Genomic DNA, 24,963 nt, shown 5'->3' on the forward strand with positions numbered 1-24,963 from the left:
TCACGGTAATAAAATTTGATCATCGTTACTTACACCCAAGCACAACCGAAAAAATATAAACCATTGGAGATAAAATGAATACGAAAAACAAGTTAAATTAAATTATTACGCAGCAGACCAGGAGCTATCACAATACATGACCGTTATGGCTCTACCCACATCACTCTCACTTGAGGGGGTTAGAAGGAAAGGGATGTAAGTGTAAGTGTAGTGTAAGTCGATTCTCTTCATCGACTTTTTCTTTCGTTATTAATTCAGCTACAAACACATTCCTTGATTTGTGTGCCATTCTGGATGCTAGATGAGAACCTCCTTTATCAAGCTGTCAAAAGAGAAATCGTCAAACAATAGCTTTTAGTAAAATCTTTGAACTTTTGTTAAAACGTTTTTGACGTAGGACTACGTCTGTGATTTCTATATGGGGGTACACTTTGTGAAAACTGAAAATGGAACATGTAACAAAATTGTGAAATATTTGGAACGTTAATAACTCAGCTGTCCCTGAATCAAATTCAATAATTTTATCACCAATCGATAAGAAATATTACGACTCATCTGTCAAGATTAAGACTTCATCATTTTTCAAAATGTCACTATTGAAAAATGCACACATGAAAATTATCACCGATTGCCTGCGAAAAGCGATTTCCCGATTTCCGGTCTCACCAAACGGTGTTTATTCAATAACTCTGTGGTGAGTGGTGGAATTCTCCAGTATACAACGAAAGGCTGCCTGCAAGCAGCGAGCTGCAGCTGACGTGAGCATCCATAGAAGGAGGAAGAAGCCTCACCGCTATTGATCGGAATCAGAAGCTCTTCGTGAGTCGCTGTGGGCCATCTTGACATAGATTCATACTAAAGAGTATAAACAGAGAGAACCCCGCTCAAATTCCAATTCCTACTCAAAACACAAGCTCCTGCTGCAGTACAACCCCATAGGGCTGTCCCTTGTGGTTTTTTAATATAATTTATACTCACAAAACAATGTTTGAGACATTTTAAATCGATTTCTGAAAAAGCGAACTAATTCAATTCTGCCTGTAACTGCTCTATTTACTATTTTAATAAATTCTATACTTAAACCGTATTCGAACGCGAAAATTTAAACTTTTGGACCAAGAATGGCTTTTCGAGGAAAGTTGGATGAAATTTCCGGGGAATGTTTGAATTAGCTTCTAAAGGAGGCTGAAAAAACTTCCAGAAAAGAGGAAAAATACTCTTCTGGAGGAAGTTTGAAGAAAGTTCTGAGTAAAATCGAAAAACATCCGGGGAACTTTTCAAGAAAAATATTGATAAAATTCTATGAAAAATTTAAAGACACTGTCGAAAAAAAAATCGAATGACACACCAAATGCCAAACGAAACCATAAAGCTTTTGAAAATCGGAAGAAAATTTCAGAAGTTCCCATTTCCAGAGGAAGCTAGAAGAAGCTCGGTAAAACCTTCCAACAGAAGTCAAAAAAATCCTCCGGAAGAATCTCATGGAGAAACTACCAGAAGAAGACGAAATAACCTTCTGGGAGAATTCGCTAGATACTTCCGGTAGAAATTTAAAGTAACTTCCTGTATAATACGTAGGAAACTTGCTGAAGAAGGCGGAAGAAACTTCCTGAGGTAGTTTCAAAGAAATTTCTGAAGAAAGTCCCCAGAAGATTTTTAGGACAGTCGAAGGAAACGTCTAGGTGAAGTCCGGATAAAAAAAATCCTGAAGGTAGAGATTTGTGAGGAATTTTGAAAGAAATTTCCGATGAAAATCGATAGAATCTTTTAGAAAAATACAATATTTCGGGGGAAATTAGAAATATCTGGCAAGAAAAGAAGGAAGAACATATAAAGCGAAGCTAGGAGAAGCTTCCAGAGTAAAGATATAAAAAACTTCCAAAGGTTAAGTGCGAGTAGTGCTTAGTAGGACGGAAACAAGATCAATAACCCTACCATTTTATTCTGCACTGTTTCAACCGAGTTCTATCACTAGTGATTTTTTACGTGCACGTCCACAAAAAAAAGGTTGAAACCTGGGATTCAACCCAAGATCTTCTGCAAAAGAGGGTCCCTACTAGACCACCGAGCTCCTTATGTATCATCGAACCATTCCGAACGACTATCGTTTAAGCCTGCTGACATGAAGCTATTCCAAAATTGTATCCAAAACAAAAGAAAAGCAACTCTTTTAAACAATCCACTATGACTGTTATTAATACCTGATCGTGAATTAGTATTACCATTTAAATGCAGCGATGACGAGGACTGTCACGCTAAATTTTCAATGACAGCAACAAAGACATTCAAATAGAATAACCAAGATTTCTGGTCAGGATTGAACATGCGTCCCGTTGCGCAACAAATATTGCTGATTCAATGAGCATATTTATAATTTAAACACCACCTCTCACAAATCGATAATATTTGTTTTCATTGAAACCAAATTCTCCCACCCCCTAACTCATATACAAAACCACTTCCACGGTTCGAATGTACACGTACGAGGTGAAAGCCATTACTCTCGGCTTCCGTCCAGCCCCCCCACTGGGACGCAATAAAAATCGATCATAAATTTACACGGAATAAGATTAGAGAAAGCATTTTTCCCCATCAGGACGATGATGAATCCTCCAGGCTCGGTGAATGTGGTATGTACATGGGAAGTGGTAGTCTGCACAATCTCGGTTGTAAAATCTGCCGCTCCCAGCACATTAAATGTGTAATAATAGAACGGAATTGAAGCTGTGTACCGGTTTCTCTGATAAACTCAGCACCACGCAGGAGAATTAAACTGTGTGCCATGCCGAAAGAAAACGGACCCACCCGCAAAATTTGTGAAGAGTCTGTTGATAAGCACCGAAATCGCACCCAGGCTTTCATTATTTTTGCTCCCAGCTCGATATAGCTTGCCACCCCCCGGGGGGCGTCACGTCGTCAATCGTTCCATCTGAAGAGCGAAGAAAAGGTGCTGAAGGTGCGGAAAACGGCGCCCGGCACGGCGGTGTAAATGGATCAACCTGGGGCGCGAGAATAAGGACTTCTTGGTGCGAGAGTAGTAGACTACGAAGGACTTTACCCGGTAGATTATGGGCGCTCGGGTGCAGTGCAGAGCAGACACACAAAAGACCAGGGCCAGGACGCGTTGCGAAGACGGTCGGGGAAGGAAAGCCCATAAAAGTCGGATGTAAATTTTGGAACGCGAAAAACAGAACTTATCCCGATGATCGATAAATCACGTCGAATTTCCTGGGAAGCAAGCACCCGGAAAATTTGACTTTTATTGCGGTGGAAGACAATTAAAGGGATTACACTCCCCGCAGGATATATACCGTACCGTGTTGGCTGAGCTTCCGATTGCTATTATTGTTCCAGCGGTAGTCGGAAGCTGATGACAGAGAGTGAACGAGAGGGGAAGGAGGATGGGCGTCGACTAAGACGGGTGATAAAATTTTTCGCGAATTTAATGGATTTGGGATGTTTGTGAAATTTTTATGACTGTTTGGAACTGTTTTTAACGATCGACTATTAAAAGAATGGCTATGTATTGGAAGCCCGAACTGTGTGACGTGCGACAAAATTGCTTTCTCAGTGTGACAAGGAGGAGGCGAACGGAATGGAGGTATGGTTTTTGGCATAAAATAATCCTTGATACGTGCAATGGGTGATCCGTGATAGTCAATATTGTGTTCTGTTTTATACGACTGGCAGATGTGATGAAATCATTTTGAAATCGGAATTGCGAACCCGTATCTGAAAGGAGGTTGTAAATTAGAATGAATGATCATAACATGGGTTTTAAATATGAGTAGATATCAGTGCGTGAAAATGTCCTTAAATCGTAGCTCACAGTTGCTTTGAGCGTCGTCGATGCGCATGGAAGCACAATTAAGGCTTGAGCTTTTCTCGATTCCGTTTGTCCGGCAAACTTTATCTCAAATAATTTCTACATTCACTGCTCGGTGGTATATAGCATTGTCTATCACATGCATGGGATGGTCCACACATAATTTGTCAGAATCAGAATTTATTTATGAATCACTGTTTGTTAGATTAAGCACGAAAATCGCCAATTTAGCATGGAAGTGTCAACTTTTGCGAATGTTATACAAACAGATGCTCAGATATTCTCTTCTATTTCTGTTCTCCTTCTCCTCCTCCTCCTCCTCCTCCTCCTCCTCCTCCTCCTCCTCCTCCTCCTCCTCCACCTCCTCCTCCTCCTCCTCCTCCTCCTCCTCCTCCTCCTCCTCCTCCTCCTCCTCCTCCTCCTCCTCCTTCTTCTTTATCATCATCATGTTTTTTATGCATCTTTAAAGGCTGACAAAAGCGACACTAGTGTTGGGAATCAAAAATCTTTGACAGTGGTTTGTTTACATTTCTATACAGAACAACTGGTGCAAGTTAAATCAAAGTAGTCGATCGCGTTCAGATAAAACGTTAAATGGAACTCGAAAGAAGCAAAAATAATGTACACAAACACCTGGAAAATCTGGAGCGGTCCGGTTCCAAGCTGGTTAAAGTGCTGAAGATCCTAAAACAGTAGTTTGTCGAGTGCTCAAAACCTACAAGGAAATACTGAGTTTGGAAAGGAATCAGTGAACCTACGAAAAAACTGGAACCAGGGATTGTCAGCTACGCAGCAAGGTGTTGAGATGCGTTTAAGACAACCCCGCTCTTTCGATCCGATATGTGGCCAGAAGGTAAACGCCAACTTTCAAACGGTACGGAACATCCTTGCCATGGAAGGATATAAGTCGTACAAAGCCAGTAACATCCAAACCGGTACGTGAAGCAGAATTCCGTGGCCAAAAAACGTGCAAGGCTCTTGTGCGACCATGTTTTGACGAAACACAAGGTCTGCACTTTGATCGATGACGAAACATACGTCAAACTCGATTTAAGCAGCTTCCCGGTCAAAAGTTTTACATCGCGACTGTACGTGGGGATGTGCCGGGAAGATTCATGTTCGTGTTTACCGACAAGTTCGAAGAAGGCCTTGATTTGGCAAGCGATTTGCAGTTGTGGCCAGAAAACGGAACCATTCGTCACATCCTCGACGATGACATCGAAGAATGCCTGAAAAAGTGTGTATTGCTGTTCATCGGCAAGCATTAAAGTCATATTTTGGCCCGATTTGGCCTGCTGCCACTACTCCAAGGTGGTTTTGGAGTGGTATTCTGCCAACAAGATCGATTTTGTCCTCAAGCTAATGAATCCTCCGAATTGCCCGGAATTTCGACCAATCGAAAATTTCAAAGCAGCGACTTCGACGAAGCGGCAGGGGCAGTCAAGGACATCCGGGCAAAATTGAAGAAATACGTTTCCACTGTGCGGGCACTGATGGGCTCAATCAAGAGGAAGGTTCAAACTGGAGAAATGAAACCATCTAATGCTGTAACTTTGAAGTTTAAATAAAAGTACTGTAAAGTAACCATTAATGGACTTTTCAAACTTATTGAATCACGAATTAAAGGTCTTTCTGTGCGTACCAATTTACTTTTAGTCAGCCTTTAGTAAGTGTTTCGCCGACTTGATGCACCTCCACAGTTATTGAGTACTTTCTATGACAATCTATACGTGAATTTGTGTATTGTTTGGTAAGTCTTTTTAAACACAGGGGATACGTACCATGTAAAACACCCGTGTTTTTTCAAAATTCGTTGTAAAAAAATAAACTGAGCAGTGTACATGAAATGTACTTGTCTGTATGAACTTCTAAGCCCTGATCACCTAGAAAATGTTCGTTTCTGATGAAGTTCTTCTGTAGGTAAAGACCTTCCGGATTCTGAGTTCAGTTGTAAGAAACTGGATTTCCTTTTCATGAAAAATATCCACTTTAAAATTAAATCGCAAATCTTAGTTAACCTTCATCCAGCCAACTTTTTTTTTCAAACAAGCGCTCAAAAAAAATATAACTCTATCATTTTCTTAACCCATCAGCTGACATTTTCAGAGGATATAAAATAGCCTTTTTTGCGTTCGTACCCCAAGCAACTTTGGAATAAAATCTGGTCCACTTAGAATCGTGCCACTTTATTTATTCTACAGCAGTGCCTCTAGTGGTAAGATTTGTCATGTTTTGGCAGCGATTTGTTTTGAAAGTACACGTGTTTCAGTGGTGAAAGTATTGTCTCGATACGTGCAGTATTAAAATAAGTGTACTAGACGGAAGACGAGAAAAGAAAATTTATCCTACACACCGTTTTATTGGTGATGAAAATCTTGGTTTTGAGCCCGCAGCTGCAAATTCTTTTCCTTGTCATCGGTTTCCGGGCAAATTTATCGGTGAAAATAAACTTGAATTTGCTGAGGACATCAATCCATGCTGTGGCCAGATAAAATTTTTGACCGGGAACCTGCCTGAAATCCATCTTGACATAGATTTCGTCATCCATGTACTTCGTCAGAACCCGGTCGTACAACTTCCGGGCGCATGGCACCACTAGGTTCTGCATCATCGTCCTGTTCGGTTACTTACAGGCACGGAATGAACGTTAACCTATTTGCAGACGGATCCTCCAGATGGTACTACAGCTGGCACCGTATTTTTTGGTGACACCCCGATCCAAGAGTCCTGGGGTTCTATCGATTGACCTAAACACCTTCCAGTTCAGCTGCCGATCCAAAGTTCCAGCACGACGTTTGCTTTGATCTCTTGCGATCACGGAACCTTTTTTTCAACTTTTTTAATACTGAACGTATCGAAACGAAATTTTCACCACTGCAACAGGTGTACTTTTAAAACAAACATTCAAAATCCAACCACTAGAGTTGTTGTAGAATAAATAAAGTGTTCAAATTCTAAAAGAACCACCTTATCTCAAGAACCACACATGCTTTTTGAATTAAAATTAAGAGACTTTTGTTAACGGGGTCTCCCTTAGCTCAGTCGGTAAAGGCGCAGCTACAAAGCAAGACGATGCTGGAGGTGGCTGGGTTCAATTCCCGGTCCGGTCTAGGAATTTTTCGGGTTGGAAAATTTCTCGACTTCCCTGGGCATTATATTGATGCAAAATTTGACTTTTTCGCTCCACAGTGCTTAAATGGTTTCAAATCGGGTCCTGATCAGCCTCCCAAAGTTACAACTCATTTGGTTAGAAACAGACTTCGCACAAGCCATTTGAATTTTACATGTTAATTAGTATGGGAATACTCAACTTTTTGTACATTGCCTTCTAGTCTTTTTCCATATTAAGCTGCGAAACAGTTCCATAGCCATTTTTATAGAAAATTTTTTCAGCTACAACTTTGTTGAAGATCATTTCTATGTAAAACAAGACAGGAAAAGTTATTAATTATTTAAGAGATTGGTAAATTTATGACATGATCAAGCAGCTGCTCTGTAGGCAACACTGTATTTTGTAGTGTGACATAGTAGCCATGATTTTTGTGTCCTATTCAACGCCCCAGAAACACCAATGTTGCCTGCTGAGCAGTTGATTGAGCATGATCATAAGACATCAGCGCATTGAACCATTAATAACTTTCGATCCTTGCATTTAACCAAAAAGTGGTCTTGAGCGAAGTTGTAGCTGGGAAAATTTTCTACAAGTACAGTTGAAAGTTTTTGAAGCAGACCGATATGGTGAATTATTAGATAGACATGAACAAAAATCTTGGTTTTACCATAGTAATTCCCATACAAACTTCAAATGGTTTGTGCCATCTCAGATTCTCACCAAATGGGTTCAAAATTTGAGAGGTTAGTCAGGATCCTATTTGGAATCGTTTAAGTATTGTGGAGCGAAAATTTCAAATTTTGCATCACTCTACTAGGCATAGAAGTATGATTGGTCTTTCCACACAATTATACCAATGCAAAAATGGTACAGGCATCGAAAGCTCTCAATTAATAACTCTGAAAGTGCATCTAGAACACTAAGTTGAGAGCACACAATAAGCTAACATGCAATAAGCTTGAAATGCAAAGAAGAAGAAGAATAAGACTTTTTTTTAACGACCCCTAAAACGTTCGGTGGAGACCGTGAATTCTCAGATTAGGAAAAGTAAAGCTCAGACGAGCTGGAGGTTTGTCTTTTATTGAAACCCTTCGTGAATATAAAGACATGAAAGGTAACCTGACTCGTTTAATTGTGTGGCTGTCCCTTTCCTACCTTTTCCATAAATTAAATGGACTTGTCTTAGGACAGATTTCAGCAAAAATGCTTATGTATTCTTCTGCCGACACTAATGAATTTAATTCGAAACAATGTATTCCTACTATATTACATACAAACCTGAAACGAACCAGCGCCAAACTGAAAGCGTCCCTAATAAAGAGAACCTAACCTAATGATTATATAAAAATTTATTTAAAATTACTGAAAATAATTTCATTCTTGTATTGGTCACTGTGAGTAGCAGCTGTAAAAAAGACGCACACATTCTCGGAAACTGGCCACATGAAACCTTGATTGCTTGGCTTCTTATGAATGGTATAGAATGTTTAATTTAAAAAAAAAAAAAAACATTTTATACAAAATACCTATGTAGAGCACTCTCAATAATCAATAAGCCTACCAGTTTTTAACCGTCGTCTTAACAGACACTTAAAGTAAATGAACATCAAACTTCAGATTTTTAAAGATAACCGCAAATGAAAACCTTTAATCTCACAGTTCTATAAGCAGGGAAGCCAGTGCATCAAGAATCCAGGAGATCAGCCCACATCGTGCTCTCTTTCCGTGCGGATCTATTTGCTTTTTACTGAAGGAAGTGTTACTGCTACCTTAAGCTACAATAAATTTAAACAGCACTTTTCAGTGCTAAATATTACCTGTAAATGTTCCACCTTGTTCGATTCTTGTTCTTCTTCGATCATTGTTTAAACCCTACTCGAGGTAATCCTGCTCGGATTTCGATTTGGAAAATTCCGCTTCGATCCTTCGGATTCTTATAGTAATCTGCTTGAAAGTCGATTTGAGGAAACTTTCTTTTGCCGCCATGGCGCCTAAACGTAAAAGAAACGGGCATCTATCGATCTGCCTTCTGAAGAAATGTATTTGAGCAATCAATTTGATATGGTTACGGATGATGAGAATGCTCCATCATCCAAACAAAACTCCACTAAACATTCCCGGCTTAGTGCCTAAAATAAAAAGGCCCCCCTTATTGCGATAGCCACATCCGATTTCCATGCTCTTCGCACGGAACTTTTGAATTTCGTTAAATTGCCTGTCGGGGTGAATGCCGTGTATTGACTGAAACCTTGGACGGATTCAAACGACTTCTCAATTAACTTACTGAAAAGCAATACACATTTTTCACTTACGACACGAAAACTGAACGTCTGTTCAAAGTTATCTTGTAAGGTCTGTCCAGTGGTCAATCTCTGGTTCAGATCAAAGACGAATTGACAAAATTATTTGGAGTTGAGCCAGGGCAAATAATCAAAATGAAAATGAAATCCCGTCCTGGTGATTCGCGCAACGGGATTTCTAATGATTTTTATTTAGTTCACTTCAAGTGTAGTGAACTAAAAAACCTTAAGCCCTTGAAAAAATCTAGCCTTATGCTCCATGTCCGAGTGAAGTGGGAACACTTCAGGAAGACTGGAGGAAATTTCCAAAACCTCACCCAGTGCCGTAAGCGCCAAGGATGGGGTCATTGAATAAAACATTGTTACATGACAGCTAAATGATTCCTCTCACGCAAAAGACGACTTGTACTGTGACGGAAAATGCTAAGAAATTTAAATGTTCCAATATTGGTAAAAACCATAAATCAAATTTTTGGGAATGTAAGACTGGCAAAGTGATCCTACAATCTCGTTCTAAGCGACAGGTAGGAAACGCTCCACGTTTCCGGGCAGGTATGAATTTCTCTGCTGTTAACAACGGTAAGCGAAGAACATATTCCAACAGCCCAACATGCTTTTCTTCAGCTTGAAATCTCTCAACTATTGATTTGGTCTTAACTGATTCATTTCAGCTTTGTAGCCAATTGGTTACCTGCTGACTTCAGTTCTGATCACTTTCCAATAACTTTTGAAATAATTTAAGAAATAACTTCTAATTCCAACAACTCTACTTGCAATTACCATAGGAGCTGATTGGATGTAATATTGAAAATGTATGGAATATAACTTTGATCCAAATATTCCTTTGCAAACCAAAGATGATATTAATAATGCTCTTGAATCTTTGACCGATTCTATAGATGAAGCAATAGCTGCCTCAGTACCAAAATGCGAGATTTAATTCGATTCAATTATAATTGACGACGATCTTCAGCTCTTGATCCGTTTGAAAAATGTCCGTAGGCGACAATATCAAAGAACATGCGATACTGCCATAAAAAATATCTGGATAGATTAAAAAAAACACATTGAAAGACGATTCTCTGCCTTGACAAACAAAACTTTTGAATATATTTTTTTTAAATTAGGCCCGAGATTCAAACCCTTTTGGAAGCTCACAAACATTTCTAAGACAACCTTAAAAGCTTATCACAGTGCTTAAATAAGGTGGTAAACTTTGATCACACATTCGGAAAAATCTCAGAAACTTCCTCACCAGTTCAATACATCCCATAATTTTGGTTTGGATCTTACTAGTTCTATTGAGAATCAGGTTGCTCGGGATTATTTGAATATTTTCTCTCGGGAAAAAATGTTTGATGATTCCTGGGGGACTGATTTGACCGAAGTAAGATCTAAAACTTAAAAGTTTCAAGATATGTAGGCTCCAGGTAATGATGGAATTTCCTACATCCTCACAAAAAAAAAACTCTCAGAGAGTACCTTGTCTTTCTTGTTAAAATTATTTAATAGATGTTTCCATTTGGCGTACTTTCCTGATAAATGGAAAAATGCTAAAGTTGTTCCAATTTTGAAGCCGGATAAAAATCCAGTTGAAGTTTCTATCTACCGTTCAATAAGGTTGCTTTCATCAATAAGTAATCATTCTGAAAAGATAATTCAAACTCAATGTTTGCAGATGAGCAGTTTAGATTAAGCCATGGGCATTCAATTACTTATCAACTCTTAAAGGTTACCAATTTAATTCGCTCAATCAAATCTGAATGCCACTCAACTAGAACTTCTCATCTAGACATAGAAAAAGCATTCGACAATGCTTGGCATGATGGTTTGATTGCCAAATTGAAAAATTTCAATTCTACGCTCTATAATCAACCATTTCATAGCAAAACGTTATAGTAATTTTCAAAATTTCGTAAAAAATTTTAATTTTGTTTCTTATCGCAAAACATTAGACCCGTATTTTTTGTTATATTCACATAAGGGTGACCAAATTTCATTTCATTTATTTATCTATTTATTTAATAATTCTTCTAACAGAGATGTCTTAATGAATAAACTATTCGTTATCGTAAATAAGGTTCAGTCTTCTTATTCTATTCTCAAATTGAGTTGTGGACGCGGACTCGACGGATACAAACTCACGAACCATTGAGAGTACGATGAAAGCTTGGTTGCATCAGGGATTCCTCTTGCTGTTTACGAAGCCCCAAAACGATTCCGGATCCCAGCGCATCCAAACTGCACCCTCAAAACGTGTGATTTGTAAAGTGAAGCATTCAACTTTCTATAGCGGTCCTCGCTCGTTTGAAGTTAGCTTTTGCAAATACGATTCTTTCTTAGATTTCCAAAGAAGGGACGTACTCCAAGAAGGAAAGACAGGTTTTCTCTTCGTATGAACGTTTAAGGGGGTAGTCCACTCTGGCGGCATGAAAAATAGGACATTTTCACGAATTTGTTTTGAGGGTAAATAACGATCAAATAAAAAAAAAAGGAATGCATGGTTTTGTCAATTGAAATGTCCTCTTTAATTGAGATTTTTTTTTTTTAGCGCGATTGGATGTCTTGTGTAGCCGCTGCACCAAGTTCCCCAGGAGACCTCCCGTCTGAGTCGTCGCGGGGCGGGACGTCTGACGGTCACACCACTGGAGCTGGAACAACGAATTTTTTTGTGGTTATTCTCTGATAGATTTGTTTATTTGTTTATTTGTTTATTTAATAATTCAACTGACAATTAATGGCTTAATGAATAAAACTTAATCTAAATAGTTATGGTCAACGAAACGAAAACGGTCAAGTAACCGGTGACGAGACACATTTGCTGATACGTTAAAGTCAAATTCGCAATAAAAGTAGTTAAATTGTCGGCTGATTGCACGAATTGGCTCATTCTGCGTATAATTTCTGCCTCGTGGCTCCAAAAACAGAAATTCGCGTTGACGAAGAGGTCTCTCAGGAGCATACATATTTAGTTGGGCCAGCAACGTTGGACAGTCGATGTCACCCGTGAGAAGCTTTCCAGCAAACATAGCTTAAGCGACCGTCCGTCGCACCACTAGCGGTTCGATGCCCAGAAGATGGCAACGCTCCTCGTACGGTGGCAGGTTCGATGAGTCACGCCAGTTCAAGAAACGAAGAGCATATCTCACAAACTTTCGTTGAACAGATTCGATTGTAGCGATCCAAGTGGCTTGGAAAGGGCACCATACAACTGCACTTGATTCTAATATAGACCGTACAAGTGAGCAGTAAAGTGATCTAAGGCATAACGGGTCCCGGAACTCATCGGCAATTTTGAAAATAAAACCGAGTTGGCGATTGGCTCGGGAAATGATGTCGTTATAATGGATTTTGAAGGTGAGCCCGCAGTCCAGAGTAACACCGAGATCCTTTATTTGTTCTACACGGGCAATGCAACGTCCAAAGAGTACGTAGTCAAACATAATTGGTTCGTTTTTACGGTGATAGGAGATGACGTTGCATTTTTCGATGCTCAGGCCCATCAAATTTCTCGTGCACCAGTCAGCGAAAATACACAGCATATGCTGGAGATCCCTACAGTCCGAGAGGATTTTGATTATTTTGTAGATTTTGGCGTCATCTGCGTAGAAAAGACGACATCCAAATGGTAACAACAGAGCGATGTCGTTTAAAAAGATCGAAAACAGCAGAGGTCCCAGGTTGCTGCCTTGCGGGACTCCCGAGTTGTTTGAGAAAACATTTGATTCCGTCGCGCCAATCTTGACTCGTACAGAGCGATTCACTAAGTACGATCTGAACCATTTCACAGCCGTAGACGAGACACCTAGTATCTCCAACTTAGCAAGCAGGATTTCATGATCCACCCTGTCAAAAGCGGCTTTTAAGTCCATGTATGCAGCATCAACTTGCCATCCAGCATCCAAGCTTCGCAGACAGTCAGAGGTAAACTGCACCAGGTTCGTGGAAACCGATCGCTTGGGGTAAAAACCATGTTGGTCCGTATCGATATAATTTTTACAGCACATAAACAGAGCATCATTTACAATAATCTCGAAAAGTTAAGAGCAGGCGCACATGGAGGAAATCCCACGATAATTAGCGACATTCCGTTTGTCTCCTTTTTTGTAAATTGGAAACAGATAGGAAAGCTTCCAGCGGGAGGGGAATTCACTTTGCTGTGCCGAGAAATTAAAAAGTCGCGCAAGTGCATTTTTCACTTTCGCTGCAGGCCGTATCATCTCCGAGGAACATGGAACAAGGCAGCCCGGATTCTTTCCGTTTTGAATTTACAAACGACCAAAAACCTTTCGGGTTCGACCGAAGGTTCGCTTCCGTGCATCTCACGTGCCGATTATACAGGAAGTGGTTGTAGTTTCGATAGCGACGACTTGCGAAATTAAACTGTTGCTTGAAGAACGGTGAGCGAGAGCTGCAGTACCTTCGGAGTGCGGCGGAGCGCTGACGTTTTTGTTTACGTAGGCGTGGGTTCGACCATGGAGGCTTCTGCGGGGGACGTCTTGCTGGGACAGTGCGGAAAATAACTTCTTCCAGCGCAGAGCTGAAACAATCCACAGCATCATTGACACTAGCGGCCGTTTCGATACAGTGCCAATCTATTTCCGCAAGCGCATTGTTCAATGCAGTGTAATCGGCCCGGCGAAAGTCCAGAAAGCAGCACCCGGAAAACGGTTTATATTCAATTGGAGTGGATAAACTTAGTGACACGACGAAAGCGGGATGGTCGGCATCTAGATCGATCAGTGGCTCGACCGGTAGAGAAACAGAAGTGTCTGGTAATGCTGAGTCATTTGCCAGAACAAGATCTAACAAACGTCCATTACGGTTGGGAAAAATGTTCGCCTGAGTGAACCCATGAATGTTAAATCCGTCCAGAAGTTCACAGCAAGCAACCGGCATATGCGATAGCAGAGGATCAATGAATGGTGTGCCACTGTCAGAGAAACGCCACTGTAAACCAGCTTGGTTGTAGTCGCCAAATAGGAGAGCGGGAGAATTGGGGCACAATTGAGACGAAATCGAGCCCAACGAATTAGCGTGCTCATGGATGATCGTGCAGTCGTTTTTTTTTCGGTCGGGGGGTAGGTAGACTGCGCCTACACTGAGCTTGGTTCTTGGCAGATCCACAACAATCCAGATTTGCTCTAGCAGACTTGAAATGGGCGAGGTACTTACATAGCTGGTCAGTTTCGTTGTGACGGCGATCAGAACCCCACCACCACGCAATTTTTGACTGTTTAGAGGAGAGCGGTCGGTTCTGAAGACGGAATTATGCGATCCAAACAGCTGCGGTGAGTAAATCCGGTCATCCAGCCACGTTTCTGTCAGAACAATCAAATCGTACTCAGCCTCCAAGACAGCCAGGAAAAACGGGTCGATTTTAGTCCGCAGCCCACGCACATTTTGGTAGTAAATCCGGAGACCACTCAAGATGCCACTACGCGAACTGGATGTTGAAGGGAAATCAGGTACCGAAAGTTCGAAATCGCAATTATACTCGCCTGGAGTTGCAGGCCGGAAGCCCCCGATACCACCACCGACCACAGGACCGGGACGATGACGATGGCGGATGTCAGCAGCAAGCGCGACTGGGTCGGGGGGCTCGGGAGCTTCCTTAGTGCCTATTTTAGGGTGTCCCGGATCCGATGAAGTTGTGGCGATGGTGTCAACAGCTGGAAAAACGTAGCATGCTAGTTTTTTGCCGAATCAATAAACTCGCGAAACTGTAATCCGGCAGGCCAGGAATCCGGATCGAGTGCAGCATCTTTCAAACAAGGATCCAAACCGATCTTGAATGACACAAATGTCATACTGGATACGACTTTTCCTCTGGGAACCAAACGCACCACATCGACAGGTTCAGTTAAGCTCAAGCAGCGTGACACAATACTCTGCACTTCGTTATCGGTGATGAGCGGGTTTAGGCGAGAAAGATATAGCCAGAATTTCTCCGGAGGTGCACTAGGAGCAATAGAGGGAACGGAAAGACCACTCAAGTCAATTGTTTTCGTTCCATTTACGGTTGGCACGTCAATATCAGGCCGGTCTTTACGACGGCGTTTTGCACCCGGTTTGGGCCAAACTGGATGTAGCACTCAGTGACGGGTTGCGTTGTGGCTTAGCAGAGAAATTGTCGACTTTTTTACTTAGCTCAGCCACGGCATCATGCAGTTGCCGAACCTGATCTGGCAACGAAGCAAGCGAGGGGGTTGCATTTGTTGTTGCTGCTGATCGTCGATGAAACAGCGGATAGGGCCGCGTAGAACTCCACGACAGGAATTGCAAACGAAGAGTATCTTTCCAGCTGATAATGGTTCCTTCAGATTGCGGATATTAGTACCGCAACACTGCTGGCTGATGTGGTAGAATGTTTCGACAAAACCAAAGCGCAGCGGCTCGAGTTCGTTGATAACGAGCTGACATTCTCCGCATTGTTTTTGGTCCATTCTGCTTTGACGGAGCTGCACAGTGAAAAGATGGAAACGGGTCGGGATTCGATGATGCGAGGATGACGTGTTGATTACAGCAAACGACAGCACGAAATTTATCGATATTCCACACGTTTCGGAGAGATTGTCGAAAATAGTATTGTTTACGCACAATTTTGAACACTAAAAACCAGATTTACACACACAAATTCTATGGTAAAACACGAACGTAAACAAGGTGAACAAATATACGATGGCGAATGACCCAGTCTTGTACGTAGCCGTTTTTAATTTGGTTAAAAATAAAAATTTGGCGACGTTTTGAAAAAAAAAACAGTCCGTTTTGTACCCTAAAATTGGAGATAAAAGCTTGCACCAAAAATCCATTTTTGATTTTTTTGAAAATCGGCTACGTACAAGACTAGAAAAAAGGTACTAAACTCGAAAATTCAATCGCCGTTTAAATCGAATGAACCGTTTCTAAAATACAGCTCTCGCGAATTTCGAAAACATCGTTTAGGGATAATCGCAGCAGCAGTTGGAACTACTAAGACACGCCGTTTCGCCGGTAACGGGCGGGTACTCCGAGCGCTCACCTGAGCGCGCTTGGAGCGTCTGGACACGAGTCCACTAATCGGCCTATAACTTTAGAACGATGACACTTGCGGACTTGCGGTCAAGTCTATGTCAAAGTAGACATTCCAAAGTATTTTTAGGCAAAAAAAAAGATTTTTTTAAATTTCCAGAGTGGATTACCCCTTTAAGTTCAACCATTGGCGGATGATGACACAAACAATTGATGCCATGTCATCGATATCCACACTGTCGAAGACACAATTCCAGTCTAGGCCTGACAGGTAAGCGTTCGAATGGTCAAAATCAAAAATTTTCCTAATATTTTTTGAAAAATTTATAACTTTAAGCTAACATTAAGCTGATTTATTAATTTTAACATTAAGCTGAACATATTAAATGAAAGGTAATTAGATTGACTTTTTAGGAAAAACATAATGATATTAAAAAATTGGGATTTGTACTGATTGTATTCGATTTTTATGATTTTCATGGTTTGTTGACAGAAGGCGTAATAAATTTTTACATTTTTCCTAGAAAATTTGGGCTTGTTTTCACAACATGTGAAAAAATCAGTTTTAAGTTTACATGAATAACTTAATAACGATCCACAATAGGTACATATTATTTTGTGCAAAGTTGTTTTTCATAAAAGTTTCCATTTGTTAGCTGTATTAAATCAACAAAAGGTAATATTTCGATACTCACATTTGATGATTGAATTACGTTACCTAAAAACCGTTGTTTCTGAGCAATTAAAAAAATGAAAAACTGGAGCAACCAGCAGGCCGCGACAATTTTTTCTCTATTAATAGTGACCCCAAGGAACGTGTGAAGTTACAGTTCTTTCGGTCGATGCGTCGTCGACTTTGGAAAGCAATCGTTTTCTGATAAGTGTGTGAGTGATGACCATGTCGATTGCTGCAATGGATGCACTCTGTCCCCGTTTAAGAATCTGCCATACAATGAAACCACTGGAAGCGGCTCCCGTTTTGATGAAGAAGGCCTATTGGATAGCGGAAGATAAAGTCTCTATTGTGTTGTACCTTTTTACTATAGTTTTAACATGTATTGTATAGTGAACAAGAATCATCGGCTCTGTAATATTAATTCGATTGTGCTTATCAAGTAAATTATTAAACCATATTTTTTTTTATTTCACTTCTTTTTACCGTTCCGCCCTTACAATGTCAAAATCAACATTATTTCCAACCAACCATCTCTTCAACGTCCAATTTCCTGCCATGGACAGCCTCCTTCCCCCTACAACAAAGTATCATTTTCCCCAAACAAAGGGGCTTACGGAGAAATTACTTCAGTTCCAGTTCTGCGTCGAAATTGTGAAGAAGGATAACAAACAAACGAAATGGAAAATCCTCATGAGAAACTCAAATAATTAATTTCTCGATCCCTTTCCGCCGAATCTCGCGTAGAACAACAAAGTAGCAGAGCTAGAACAAGAACAACCAACCGCGGGAAAGAAAAATAACCATTGAAAAGAAGCTTAAAGGCAACAAATCCATCTGACCAACCGACCGCCCATTAGCAGAGCAACCAGCGGAGCGCAACGTCAGGAAAGGATTCGTGCTTCCTTCCCACTGCACGCCCTTTTCGTCCTTTTTTTTTCCCCTAGTGCGCAACCCAGCGAAAAGGGCTCATTTAAGAGTATTTTCTTGTATTTCTTTTTTCCTATCTCGGTGGATTTCCCCGGTTCCCGGTTCGGCACAGCGCTGTTCATCGTCGTAATCTTCCCGTGCGTAGCTCAAGCTGAATGCACTCGCCCTTTTTCACCGGATAGCAGCTGCCCCTACCCGCGATGATGATATATTGCGCGAAATTATTGTAATGTTAATTTCAAGGATAATGAAAGCGTGAATTGAAAGAAAATTCCAATTTTCGGAACCCCTGGCGCCGGCGTTACTTACTGCACAGCGTTTTTAATCACTCAACTACTCGCTTCGCCCGGTTCCCCTCGCTGGCTTCCTACCTCTTGCCTCGTGTGTCGTTTTACCCCCGGTTCAAAGGATTTTTCGGATGCTTTGTTTTGCTCGCGCTATTCATCGCATCGCATTTCTCGCGGAAAAAAGGGCTAGGATTGTTAATCTCCTTTAACCACTGCATCAGGCGGCAGCGGGCGAAGTGGAGTGGAGCGGATGTGGACGAACGCGGAAACCGGTTCCAGTTTATTTTCGTGGGGTCGCTTTGAGCGCCCAGCTTTCATCGCTTGGTCTTCTTCTTGAAATTGAAATAAAAAAAAAAAACGCGAAAGATGACGATGGTGGCCTTGTGCAGTTATGTAATCTTTGTTTTGATTTTATGAGAATCCTGTTTTTGTCGTTCACGCTCGGATCTCCAACCCCTGCCTGCAGCTGCTCGGTTACGTGGTGAACGTCGTGGTACTCGCAAGGGAGGCGGGGATAATACAAAGTCAGTCTAAGCTGCCACGGAACCCATCGTGGAGATATTTAGGTCGACGGAGCGTGAAAATGACTGGCAGATATGAAGGATTCATAGCGACAGCGATGAGTTCAACTGGTTTGAGTTGTTTTTGCTTCAAAGGATTATCGGGCTTGAAAAGAACGAGTAATTGGATGGATTTGGATTATTTTTTTTTGTTTTTTCATGTTTCGTTTGATAATTTGACAAAATGTTTTCACTCAGCATTTGCTGGCAAATAGCAGTCTTGGAACGTTGATGATCAAATATGATCGGTACCATAAAAATTGAAGTTGAAAATTTAGAAAATGTCCTTTAACCTGTTAGTACTCGCGCCGTTGTACAAAGCACAAATCGAAAAGAAAAATTGAAAACCTACTGACTTTGGAACTCGCTCAACGTGAAACTAAACATTATCATGACATTTAATACCCCCGTCCAATAGACCATTACTTGAAGTATATTTTGGAGCATATCAGGTTACGAGAAGGGCCCTCAAGGTGAAAATAAAATACTGCTGTATTTTGTACAACGAGCGCGTGCTCGTGTCACAATAGTTAGTGCGAGTACTGAAAGGTTAAAAGGACACAAACCCGAGCGGCTGTCAGCACTGTCCCATTTCATTGTTGAGGTTGAATTATTTCACACCCTCATCACCACTGCCCACTCCAAACCAGCAAAATAGATTCTAACCGCCACCGGGTGTGTTGCTCCAGGACTTCCGATTCTAGAGCCCCACGGCAGGGAATCAAATATTTATGAGTGGAATGTGCAAATAAAATCGCGAAACATCTTCACACAGTTGCTCGGTCCGTTTGTCCTCATCATAACGCCATTTTTACATCGTTTCTCTCCCCACCTCAGTAGCATTGATGGGGGTCCTTGATGCTTGTATCACTTTGGGTAGAGGGCACGTTCCTTTGAGAAACTGTAATCGCTTACATCCTGAATGGAGAGTGAGAGTAAATATTTTTGCAGGACGACGGACGACGGGCGACGACGACGACGACGATGGTGATGGTAACAAGGACGCACTAAAGTGCTATCTTCGATCGTTCCTGTCTCTGTTGTCGGTCATGTCGGGGTGATGGTGAAGACGAGCTCGAGTGCCCCCGGGGAAAGAGCATCGTTTTATAATTCATGCTCCGGAATCAATTTGGGGGTCACTGCTGGTATCGACTGGAAGCTGATTGGAGCAGAAATATGCCAAGTGATAAATGAAGATATTCAATAAAGTGGCAACGATAACAAGGTAAGGAACGTTTGAAAATTCGACTCGCAGCTGATAGGGTGCCCATTTATAGTCTATACTTTTGTTGGAGTAGAAGGCATTAGGGTGGTTAAAAAAATCGATCCATGTATCTCAACTGATTTCAGATCAGGTCCTGATCATTCTTCCAGTATTTTATATTTGAAGTCCTTGAAGCTTAAGAAATTCCTTGATTTTCGACAACATTCGCTAAATTTTGACGATGTTCTATAAATTGCTCTGCACTTCTACGAAGTTCACTAATATTCGTTGAGCTTTTACAAAGTTCGCCGAGCTTTTACAAAGGTAGCTGAACTCCTATAAAATTGTCTGCACTTCTAGAAAGTTTCCAGAACTTCTACGAAGTTGCTCGAGTTTCCACCATAGTTCCTGAATTTCTACAATGTCCCCTGAACATCTATGAAGTCACTGAAGTTTAACGAAATTTTGTGAAGTTCAAAAAATCCCTAGCGGCGCCGGTGGTGTAGTGGTAAGCGTGATTACCTCTCACCCCAGCAGGTCAGGCGTAACATCTCTGATCACGCCTTCAAGGCGACAGGAGAGAAGTAAAGCCGTTGGTCCCGGTTCATGAGTTGATGGGTCGATAGGTAGGGTCCAGGTGTGGGAGCTGCCTCCCTGGCTTTGGTAACATTGGTGCTCAGCATGGAAAACAAGATCTACGGAAAACAAATCAAGGGAAAAAAATAACCTCAGGGCAGTTCCATGAACTTTAGAGAAATGACATCTATTTTATAAAATGTTTCCGGAACTTCAGCGAAACGTTAAATCATTAGGAGCGTCCTAGAGTTATAGAAAAAATGCGGAAACTTCACTGCCGTGAGATGAGACAGTGTCGCAAGTGCCACCATGTTAAATTTTCATGTTTCACCATATTCGAGTTCTGCATCGTTAACGACACCCAAAAATACTAAACACTTTAACAAAATTTAATGATGCAAAGTGGCAACGTGACGTAAGCCATATATTTTTGAAAATGAGTGATAATTTTTCGCTGTTTAAGTGTTTGCATAATTGCATCGGGAATTTTTTTGACGTAGGACTACGTCTGTGATTTCTATATGGGGGTACATTTTTTGAAAACCGAAAATGGAAAATGAAATAAAATTGTGAAAAATTTTGAACGTTAATAACTCAGCTGCCACTGGTCCAATTTCAAAATTTTTATCACCAATCGATCAGCCATATTTTTACGCATCGATAGTAGTGATTTCGACAGTAAGAAACTATTAAAAAAGTGGTAAATGTTTATCACTGTCCAAAAGCGTCGAATTAACTAATAAATCGACCAATTACGTACATGCATCTGCTGCTTTCCCAATACAGTCATCAGAGAATCATTCCTAGACGAAACAAGTCGATGTAGCATTACGACGAGGCTCGGTAGCTCAGTGGGTACCGTTCCTGCTTACTGAGCAGAAGGTAGGGGTTCAATCCCAGGCCCGTCCCCATCCATGCATTTTTTCACTTTACCTTATCCTATCCCCACTAGATTTAAATAAAAACATATTCTGCTTTAACCGATCGCCTCACTTACCACATGAATCCTGATAGCACAACTATCCTTCCCGAAACAGCCGTGGAGATGTTGAACAATTCTCGGTCTCTAGTAACAACCGCACTGTGCAAGTTGATTAGTTCTGATCATTCATGGAGGAGCAACTAAGAAGGTCGGATAACGTTAACTCGAAGGCCAACTCTCATTGATACCATTGTTGTTGTGGATGATAGAATAGAATAGCAGAAATAGTGCGAAATAGTTAAGTGAAGGCATGGTGATCACAAAAGAGGAAATCGATAGAGGATTGGCTTTCAGCCATCTGCTTCTAAGCATCTTACAGTCGTCGTCACAGCAGTGAAAACTAGCATCGCACCACTTTTGGTTCTTGGGTTACACTTGCTGGTTGCAATTTTAAGACCAGGACTTACTGTGATGCGATCAGTGAAAGCAGCAGAAATTTGCTTCCCAACTACTCTCTTGTGGAATCTTTTAATGGCCTTCAACCAATTGCAGCCACCTAGTCAACCCGTGTACAGCAGCAGCCGCGCCGAGATTCTTCCGATTGCCCATTAATCGTAGCAAGGTTGAGGATTCCCTCGCTGCGGCCTTCCAACCTGTCACAGACACCAGGACAACCCCTGTCCAGCAGCAGACGGGCCGAGACTCTTGCGAGTGTCCAATCATTGAACCGAAGAATATGGGAATGTCCGGTCCGATGTGCTGATCCAGCTGCCTACACGTCATCATCATCTTCCAAAGGCTTTAAGTCTGTACTAACATCGGCCATTTTCAGAGCCACCAACATTTTCCAAAAGAGTTAAGTTTCTGAACATGTCCCAACAAAAATTCATATCAAAAGGTTCTTTTAAGGGCAAGCATAGTCATATTAAAGAGTATAAACAGAGAGAACCCCGCTCAAATTCATATTCCTACACAAAACACAAGCTCCTGCTGCTGTTAACAAGTAACATTTATTATATTGAGGGGACAATCGAGTTATAGAATTATCGACTTATCGAACTACTGAGTGGTTAATTTATAACATTAAGTCAATATACACAAAACACGCAATTGGGCTGCCAACACTTGATACTATAGGGGTGTACGGTCTTAAATAAATTTTGACGAAATCCTTACACAGTTATGTTTTAAGATTTTAAAACATTTAATATTAGTTGACTATTCGGACGTTCCAGAATCTTGGAAATTTCTCCATGTACGGAATATTAAAATAAATAATATAAATCTAAAAAAATATTAAGTTATTCAAGTTTTCCAAATCCTGGATCTTGACCCCTTTTTTATTCGTCCAACATCTTGAAATCAATTCTTTGCTGGAATCATCCAAATTTCTTTAGTATTTTCTTGAATCATATCAGGATAACCTCTGAGTTTAAATTTGACCTTTTTCTTGGATTTTCTTATAATTTGATTCATATAGAAAACTCTTGTAAATCATCTGGAGAACACTCCTTGAATCCAATCTGCAATGCTCTTCAAATTATTAAAAATGCATGCAGTATTACCAAGCAATTCCCTGGAGATTTCTCCGGAAAATCCAGCGTTCAGTTGTGCTCTCTATTCCAGGCATCCTTTTTCAGTTTTGCTTATCCTCAGAATTTTCAATGAATTCATTTCAAAATGCTTTTTGAATTTTCCTGTTCCCTTGGAATTCAGCTTGCTTTGAAAGTTTCCTACGGATTCACTTGCAGTGAAGTAACAAATTCCATAGATTTCTCATTTAAAATATTTGGAATTCAAGTCAGAACCTTCTGGAATTCTTTTCCGAGTTCCTTTGAAGTTTTCCTGATTTAATTGTAATCCTCCGTTTAGCATACTCCCGAAGTATTCTCTGAAAACTTCAATGGAATTATGCTTCGGATTCTATTTCTCCCTGAAATTATGTTGAAATTATCCTCAGAACTCATTTGGATTTCTTCTTGTAATTTCCTTGCAGTCCTCTTCGGAATTACTTAGGAATTAACGTCAGGCATTCGTATTAATTTTCATTAAAATTTCTTTCGAATCCTATTCAGAGTTTACTTGGAATTCTATTCAGCACTACCTTGGTATTCGAATTTCACATAGAATCTGAAGCTTCTTTTTTTTATTGAGTATCAAACTGGAGCTGCGTGACAGCTTAGTTTTCCAGACTTGACCCATTTGAATAAATTATGCTTCTATCTTTGACAATACAGCAGAAGGACTAGCCTATGTTGGCCTTTTGAACACTGGATTCCGTGTGTATTGTTTCAAGATAGTTATGGAAAAAATGCTGTGACGTGTGCGCGTAGTAAACCGATTGAATGAGTAAATCCGTTTCGAACGAAATATCTAAATTATGTAAGTTACGAAAACCGCGTGAATTCCGAAAGCCGTGCGAGACAACCGAAGCGAGAAAAAGGCTTATTATCATTTAAAGAGTGCCACCAAAATAAATGTGACAGCCTATGTTGGAAAATTGATTAATTTTGGTCTCCTCCATACATATTCTGCTTATTTACTATTGAGCTTTGTATCAAATTAGTTAATTTAAAGAATGTATCAATCATTTCAAGATTTCGCGACCGTACCGAACAAGTTCTATACTACATAAGCTCAAAACCGTTTGACAAGCTCTACCGAATTGCGTATCACTTCTAGGTAAGGTCCGCAGACGTAGGTGCGTTGATTCTGCCAGCCACCAAAGGTTTAACCTGCACCAAAACCGCTTAAGGAACGACCTCGAGTCAGTAAAACCGTTTAGAGCTAAACATCTAAATTACGTAAGATACGAAAATCGCGCAAATTACGAACGCCGCGCCAGACAACCGTAGAGAAAAAAGACAGCTTATTATCACTTAAAGTGTGACACCAAAAGTAATGTGATACCCTATGTTGACATGTTGATTAATTTTGGTTTCCTCCCTAGATATTCTACTTATTTTACTATTGAGCTTTTGACAAGCTCTACCGAATTTCGAATCACTTCTGCGTAAGCTCCGTAGACGTAGGCGCGTCGATTCCAACATCCGCGAAAAGTTAAACATGCTTCGATGCATGAGAAAAGATCTATTTTACAGTCACGTAGGGTTTAATTCATAGATTAACATTGACTGCTGTTAACAAATGTAAGTACTTGAACTTTAAGAAATAATAAAACTCAAATGCTTTAACCGCAAAAAAAAAAACAATACCTACAACAGATTAAAAGTTATAAAGTGTCACATAACTCTACTTTTACTTATTACCAAAACTATTCCTCTTCTTGTTAATTTGCTAAATGTTATTGGTTTGCTTGCGCTTTCTTATTGAAGTTCAAGACTAAATACAAAAAAATTATTATACAACTTCAAAGGTTAGTTGCCTCCTTAAGTGGACCCCCGCATCCTAACTCTTTTGTTAATCTACTTAATGTTATTAGGCTGTCTAAATTTTCTTGTTTAAGATCGTTTGATGATATGATATCTCATTAGCCTTATTTAATATTTGCCTAATTTAATAAATAATTGAAATCTCTATTCTACGTAATTAATTATAA

The sequence above is a fragment of the Ochlerotatus camptorhynchus genome, unplaced genomic scaffold (assembly GCF_037179485.1).
Source record: "Ochlerotatus camptorhynchus isolate MF236.1 unplaced genomic scaffold, CSIRO-AGI_Acam_v1.1 ptg000358l, whole genome shotgun sequence".
NCBI lineage: Eukaryota > Metazoa > Arthropoda > Insecta > Diptera > Culicidae > Ochlerotatus > Ochlerotatus camptorhynchus.